The 8,644-nt window shown below is 35.3% G+C and overlaps 1 pseudogene; it reads left to right on the forward strand.

Annotated features, from left to right (window-relative positions):
* Positions 1-552: 552 nt before the first annotated feature.
* LOC102437844 lies at positions 553-4,172 on the forward strand (annotated as a pseudogene).
* Positions 4,173-8,644: the final 4,472 nt, after the last annotated feature.

Genomic DNA, 8,644 nt, shown 5'->3' on the forward strand with positions numbered 1-8,644 from the left:
ATTTCAAATAATAAAATATGGAAAAGTAAAGTAATTGTAAATTCATTTGGACTCAAAAATTCTACAATCAGAATGAAGAATATGTATTTTTGTTGGTACTACAATAAACTATCCAAGGTATCCAACTACTAATTATTGACTTGTTAAGGATGTTTTCAGTTTTTTATTTAGATACAGAAAAATAGTGAAATATACTTTTCACAGAACACACTATCATTTCAGTACAAATAAATTACCAAATTATTTTTTTTCAATTCCAGATATTTTTTAAAGTGAAAGGGGACAATAAAAATTATTAAATGTTTAAATATATGTATATATGTTATATAAAATTTATATATGTGATATATTTATTTCTTTATTTACAGATTTAAAATGTTTTATTATATTTGAAGACCAATAAAACACATAAAATGTTATACTTTATTTTTTTACTCAAAAAAATATGCCTTAAGAGGCTAAAAGGAAATCACTTCTATAAATATTTTCACCATACCTGACACATAGAAGAAATGATTCTGCTCACTCTGTTTTACCTTGTACCCTTGAATAATGGGCGTTAGTGACACACTGTCTGGAAAGTATCTGAAAAGGAATAAAAAGTTATTTCTGGTCATCTTTCTGAATGAACTTAGTTCACTGCTTATGTGTTTCACATACAAGCAAATAAGACCAGAGAAGTATGAGGCACCAAGTAGAAGTTTACCAACCACTGATGGCTTATCTTAGTGTATTTAGTAATAATAATAATAATTGTTTAACATGTAAAACTTAACACAAGTATTAAACTACGTGGACTATTAGAACAACAAGCATGAATGGCTCAGTTGTAGTCAAATAGGAAAATAAGATCACAGTAATTATAAGTTTGAGACTTCTGTTATTGTTCCTGTACCTTTTCAAGCTGTTCTTTTCTTAATTAAATAGTAGCTCTCATACCCATTTTAGAACAGTTACACTGTTACATTTTATCAAAGAAGAAATCTATCCTATGAAATATATGTTGGCTTTTATTTTTAACATTGTATCTTAACCCTTATGTATGAAAATCATATTTGAAATAGTATTTGACTTTTTATACAAGGAACATTCATGTGTAGTGAATATTAAAATATATTTTGGGCAAGAAAAGTCTACTTTTATTTAATGCTTTGATATGTAGAAATCAAGACAGCATCAAATGCTTCCTTTATTTTTTAAAAAATTAAATTTATTGGGGGTGAAACTGGTGAATAGGATCATATAGGTTTCAAGTGTACATTTCTATGATACATGATCTGTGTATTGCATTGTGTAAATTTTATATTTAAAAAATGTTTAGCACTCAAGCTGAGAAAGTCAGGTTAGTGAGGTATTAGTAATGTGTCCCTTAAAAATCACTCAATAACCTTGTTCATGTGATGACGGAGAGATAATTGCATTGGGTCAATAGTGGAATCATATCACATCTATTTTGAAAGTTATGATGTTTCAATTGATTTTTAAAAAGTTTAACCCAGTATGGTTTTTAAGAAACCATATTTTTTTGTGAGGTATTAAAGTCAATATCCAAAATGCTAACTAGAAGCCCATAAGTTATAAGATGGAATTTGGGGATACATCAGAGATAATCTTTTATTCCAGGTGGAAATGTTTTTCACAGATATATCTAATTTTTTTATTTTTCTCAACTATTTTTAAATATGTTGTTAGAAAAAATATTATAAATATAAACACACAAAACCATATTTGTATAATTATTCTTAATCCAATATCTGAATTTAGTAAGTCTAGGGTACTTGAATCCATTTACAAAATTGTGATACGTTAATTTTTGAATTTCATGTACTAATTATGATATCTTGCTCTATATCTTGTGTTAACTTTTAAACTACAGATGGTTTCTTTTGTTATTTATTTTTCTTATGGATTAAAACAATATGCTTATCTTAATTGAGGCTGAAGGCATCTGGCACATTTAAGTGGACATTTCTGATAAAACAAATGGGAATTGAATTAATAAACACATAAATAATAGATGTTATCAGAAGCCAATGACTAATATCTATTAAGAGATTTTTAAAAATTAAGACTTTTCTATTAAATTGAAGAAGAACGCAAGAAAATTCAGAAAGATTCTGAGAGATCTACCTAAATCTGTAAAATCATACAATGAGCATTAGGGCCCTAACAGTTTTGGCTCAGTGGATAGAGCATCGGCCTGTGAACTGAAGGGTCCCAGGTGCGATTCTGGTCAAGGGCATGTACCTTGGTTGCAGGCACATCTCCAGTAGGGGGTGTGCAGGAGGCAGCTGATTGATGTTTCTCTCTCATTGATATTTCTAACTCTTTATTCCTCTCCCTCCTCTCTGTAAAAAATCAATAAAATTATCAAAAAACAACAACAACCCAACAAGTATTAGCTTGCTGATAAAGAAAAGAGTAAATGATCAGAGACATGAATAAGGTTGGACAAACATATCCTTTCTTGAGAGACTAGTTGTGGAGAGAAATTTGAAGCTCTTCATAATAAGGCTGGTGAGGTGAAAATCCAGCTGACAATCCAGCTGGACCAGATGAAAGAAAAGCTCTATCTGTACTTCATATGGAATAGGATAATGCTTCATGATTAGTAACTATTTTTTAATTTAAATATAAAATAAAATTTAAACTGTGTTTGAAAAATAAACACACTAAAATATTGAAACATCAATTAAAATGCATCAGAGAATTCAAATTTATTATTATATTTTCTGCCTTATTAGCTTGGGTTTTCTAGAATTTGATATAATTTGTCTGCTACTATCTTCTGACATTTTCTCAGATTCCTGTTAAGTAGATATTTATTAGAAGGATTGTAGTTTCCTACAGAAATTTTTCTGAAAATAAATTTGTTTATAATTACTTATAGAAAAATAATGTAAGTTATTATAAACATATGTGCAAGGCTCAAATGTAACTGTCTTAGTGTTGGGAAATTCGTCTGTAAAAAAAAAAAAAAAATCAATAAAATATATATTTAAAAAAAATAAAAAAAGAAATATTATTTAAAATGAATGAGGTTTCAGTTTAGCATAGATGTCCATACTTGAAACCTATATGATCCTATTAACCAATGTGACCCAAATAAATTTAATAAAAAAATTAAAAAAATAATAGGCTGGTGGGTATGGCTCAGTGGTTGAGCATTGACCCATAAACCAGAAGGTCACAGTTTGATTCCCAGTCAGAGCACATGCCCGGTTTAGATCCCCAGTAGGGGGCATGCATGAGACAGCCCACTGGTGAGTCTCTCTCATCATTGATGTTTCTATCTCTCCCTTCCTCTCTGAAAACAATAAAAACATAAATAAAAAGAATGAAGGCAGGGCTCAAGCTTATATAGTGAGAATATTTTTTCTAATATAATATAGGAGAGGTATGTGGATACATAATGCATTGAACTATGACAATACTAAAATATAGATGTTTTACAGACTTCTCCAAATGAGCTCATCCTGGGCTGGTACGCTACAGGCCATGACATCACAGAGCACTCTGTGCTGATCCATGAGTACTACAGCCGGGATGCCTCCAACCCCATTCACCTCACTGTGGACACGAGCCTCCAGAATGGTCGCATGAGCATCAAGGCTTATGTCAGCACTTTAATGGGTGTCCCGGGGAGGACCATGGGGGTGATGTTCACACCTCTGACAGTGAAATACGCGTACTATGACACTGAGCGCATTGGAGTTGACCTGACCATGAAGACCTGTTTTAGCACCAACCGGATGATTGGACTCTCAAGTGACTTGCAGCAAGTAGCAGGGTCCTCGGCTCGCATCCAGGGTGCCCTCAGCACAGTGTTGGAGTATGCGGAGGACGTGCTGTCTGGAAAGGTGTCTGCTGACAATACTGTGGGCCGCTTCTTGATGAGTCTGGTTAACTAAGTACCCAAGATCGTTCCCGAGGACTTCGAGACCATGCTCAACAGCAACATCAATGACCTACTGATGGTGACCTACCTGGCCAATCTCACGCAGTCACAGAGTGCCCTCAACGAGAAACTTGTCAACCTGTGAATGGCCCCAGCAGTAGGACTCAGAGTGGAGTGAAGTGGAAATGGCTTCTTGTGGTTTGAGTCACACTGAGTGAGCCAGCTGCTTGTGACTCTAAATAAACATAGCCTATCTTTTGTAAATGAAAAAAAACAACCACACACACAAAAATAACACTGATGCTTTGGCATAACTTATAAATTTATAAATGGTGTGATATTCTGGTGCACTAAATGATTAACTGGAAATTAGGAGAAATATAACTGAGTTTTAAATAAAAAAAGAAATTAAAAAATGGAAACTGAATGTTTAAAGTACAGCTTAATTGAGCTCAAGATAAAATGACAAGTCATAGGGTTAATTATTTCTTCAATACTTTAAATCTCCTCAGAATGTCAATCAAAACTTCTCAAACAAAATGACAAGAAAGTGAAGATTACAGAGTATAATGATACCTAATTGATCTTTATTGTTGTGAATAAGTTCCCAAGTTATTACAGTATCTTGATTGAATTTAACCTTCAGTCGGAATTGAGCAAGAGAAATAAAATCAGAAAGAAAACTCCAGTAGGAGTCAAAGATTTTATACATAAATCATGAATTAAGAATTTATAGATTTTGAATTTCTCCTTTGTTATGTTGGTCTTTCTCACAGGAGTGATGTAATGGATCTTTAGGAGCAGAATGGAAGGGGTGATCGGAGGCAAATACAATCAACTCTGTTTCTGGGCTTAGCGGGGACTGGGGCTTCAGTGGTAGAGTGCATTGTTGCAATTTCCCATGGACAAAGCAAACTTAGCTTTGCTTTACTAGTGTAAGCCCACATCAAAGAAGAACATAGAGAAACATGGGGAGTCGGAATGGCCCAACTAAGTTCATTATATTTAATATTAAGAGTTTTTATAAATTAAAATAATTTGATTCAAAGAAATTCAATAGTTTTAAAAATATTATATTCGTGATATTTTATTTGGAAAATTTCAACTACAGGAGGAAGAAATTTCAACTGTTTTGCATGCAGTCTACATATTTTATCTTAACTGCACAGAGAATTTGCCCTATTTCAGATGATTTTATGAGATCAGAACTAAACACGACACACCCTAACTAAAATGCTGATTCCCCAATTAACAGTACATAATTGTATTAGTAAGCATTCTTCTTTATCATTGGTATTTTGAAAACGTTTTTTATCTTTAGATGACTTATAATTGAAGCCTTACATTCCATGGAAGCAATTATGTTTCTTCATATCAAGATTACCTTAAAAGATTCCCTCTTTTGCAGGAGGGAGGGGGGTAAGAGATCAACCGAAGGCCTTGTATGCATGCATATAAGCATAACCAATGGACATAGACACTGGGGGGTAGGGGAGGCCAGGGGATTGTCAAGGGCCGGGGAAAAAAGGACACATATGTAATACCCTTTGTAATACTTTAAGCAATAAAAAAATTTAAAAAATTCCCTCTTTTAATCCTCATTTGAGGATATTTTTCCTATTTATTTATTTAGTTATTTATTTTAGAGAGAGTGGAGGAGACGAAGGAGAAGAGAGAGAGAGAGAGAGAGAGAGAGAGAGAGAGGTGAGAGAGACACATTGATCGGTTGCTTCCCACATGCATCCCAACCAGGGGCAGGGAGCGAACCCGCAACCGAGGTATTTGACCTTGACAGGGAATGGAACCTGGAACCCTTAGGACACTCTATCCACTGAGAAAACCATCCAAAGCCCTTTTAAAATTTTTAACAAAATCACTATCACTTTGTTGTTAACAAAGACACTAATAGGTTATTATCTTCTCTTTTCAAACTAGTTGCAGGACTTTAATAGCTCCCACACCTTTGACAGCATCATTTCTTTTTTCCTGACAAGAAAAACAACCAAGCAATTATTTTGGAGACATTGTTATCTTTTTATTGGTACTTCCTAGTTATAATGTCCTCTAAATTTAGATAAAGGACAATCTTCAAATTTTAATTTTTCTCAAAATTGATTTATTTCCCTGTTCTCCTGTTTTTATTACTGCCTTCATTCCCTGAGCTAAGAATTCTTCATAAATATTTCCATTTTAAGTGCTTTAGAAAAATCAAATGTAAAGCATGGAGCTTCTGGGACAAGACACTTGACTCCCTTGGATAGCTAAACTTCACTTTGAAATAGCTCAATCAATATAAAAAGGAGTCTATATCATCACTGGAAACTAGAAAAGATTCTTTTAGCTGTTGGAAATTTAAAGGAGCATTTTCAAAAGAACAGATTCAGGGTGAACAGAGAAAAATGGAGCCCAAACCACAGATATTTCATTGGGAATTAAAGGGAAGTCCACTGTTAGGGTAAGTGAGAGGTTCCCATCTTCTCCCAGAGTCCAACTACCCACTTGCATTCTATCCAAGCAGGAAGCAGAGATGAGATAGACGGCAATGAGCTCAGTGTAGACCTCAACACTGTCAGAATCTCCAACCTACTCCCTGATCCTGGCCAGTGGGCACCCAGAAGTCTGCTCACAGCTTGTTAGTTCCCCACCCATGAAGGTAGGGTTCTTATGTGCTTTTGCTCACCATTTTATAGCCAATATAAATTGGAAATATAGTAAATAATCAATAAATACATATTGAAGAGAGGAAGGGTAGGGAACATTTACTAGTGGTTTTGAGATAACAGTGAATGCATTACATCAAACAATTAGAAACTGAGTATTAGATACTGCTGCCCTAAATGCCTAAGTAAGTCATTGTCACAGGTAATTTTTTTCATTGATGATTTTACTCTAAGACCCCAGATTACTGTAAGCTTATTTTATTTATTTATTTATTTTTTTGCTTTGGGATCTCCTTATCAAGACCTCGTGGTTAGATGAGGAGTGCTTCCCATTCATACTCATGGCCATCACAAAACTGTTATCTAATTTAAGTTCCAGCCTGGCCTGTGTTGCTTAGTGGTCGAGTGTCAACTTATGAACTAGGAGGTCACAGTTTGATTCCCTCGGTCAGAGCACATGTCCAGTGTGGGACATGTGGGAGGTGCCAATCAATGATTCTCTTTCATCATTGATGTTTCTATCTTTCTCTCCTCCCTTCCTCTCTGAAATCCTCCTATATAATCAAGAGCTAATATGCTAATTAGACAGGACAGAAGAACGACCTTCCTGAACAACCAGTGAACAGTGGACAGAGGACAGGGCCAGCGAGCCTGTCCTGCCAGGCCAGCCATGGAGGTCCCGGTGCGCCCCCTTCCACAGAGGTGTCCGGAGAGGGGGCAGTACAATCCCGGAGCTTCCACAGAGGTGGGACTGGGTGCGACTGCAGCACCTCAACCTCCCATGACCCTTACCCTGGCTGGCCCGGCCCCTCATTGGCCGCCTCCACCAGTTGGTAAGGGGCAGGGCCAGCACTAAAGAGCAGAGAGCCCAGCTTCTGGTTGAGTGGCACTCCTCCCCCTTTCCATCCTCCCCACCCCCTGCCACTCCCCGCTCAGCCGGAAGCCTGGCTCACAGCTGGCCAGTGCAGTGGAGGTGACAGGAGGAAAGGGGCAAGGGGTCCTGGACTGCAAGAACCCGAGATTGCAAGAGGGATCCCAGACTGCGAGAGGGTACAGGCCAGGCTGAGGAACCCTCCCCCCCACCCCCACCTCCCATAGTGCAGGAATTTCATGTATTGAGCCTCTAGTCAATAATAATAATAATAAAATATATATATATGTAATTTACATTCCATATTCCATGATAATAAATATGCTGACAAAATGTAAAATCAGAGTAGTCAAATTTTTCTAAATAATAATTTCCACATACACATACATTTTTTATATTTGTATTTATATGTTATAGAAAATCATTATATACATATATGAAATTAAGGTCAGTTATCTCTGAATGTTGAGGTTTTTTATTATAATATCTGTAGTTTCTAAAATTCCTACAATGTGATACTTATGTAATAATCAAAATTACATTTAAAAGGTTTTTAGAACACTAATATTGATGGTTATCTTTTTTCTTCTTATTCCTTTGTTTTCAACAGAGCAAGTATATCTAGTCTCATACAGATTTTTGAATATAGGTTCAAATTATATCAATTTTGAAATCTTAATAACTTGACTTTTCTTGAAAATTAACTCACACTATTAAATTAAATAGGATAAAACACAGTAGGCCTTACATTTTGTTTATATTTCACAATCTAGATTTAATTTACTATCTCATCTCTTGTTTTTTTTAGAAAAAAACAGGGCACTAATATTCCCAGGCATATGTAATTTTTCTCTTATGACACAATAAAAAAACTGAAGGAGGAAAGACAAGTTTGTTTCATCCTCAGGCAGATTCCTCTACTTTCCACTGATGAAGCTATTTCCTTTATTTAAAGCATGCTGAATAAACCTCCATGCCTCTACCCTTTGCTAAGCTCCACTTCCATGTACTGTCACATCTAACATAGGGAGGTTATTTTCAGCATAGATCTTGTATGGAGCAATGGATGGTCCATGCTTTGCTATATTATTAACCAAATTTGAGCCAGACCTTCTCCCTATAACCCTGACATTAACTAGACTTTTCTAACTTTCTGACAGATATTTCATGAAGGCTGGAGAATAAGGGTGGTGGTGGGAGTGGGGGATACATTTC

The sequence above is a fragment of the Myotis lucifugus genome, unplaced genomic scaffold (assembly GCF_000147115.1).
Source record: "Myotis lucifugus unplaced genomic scaffold, Myoluc2.0 scaffold_475, whole genome shotgun sequence".
NCBI lineage: Eukaryota > Metazoa > Chordata > Mammalia > Chiroptera > Vespertilionidae > Myotis > Myotis lucifugus.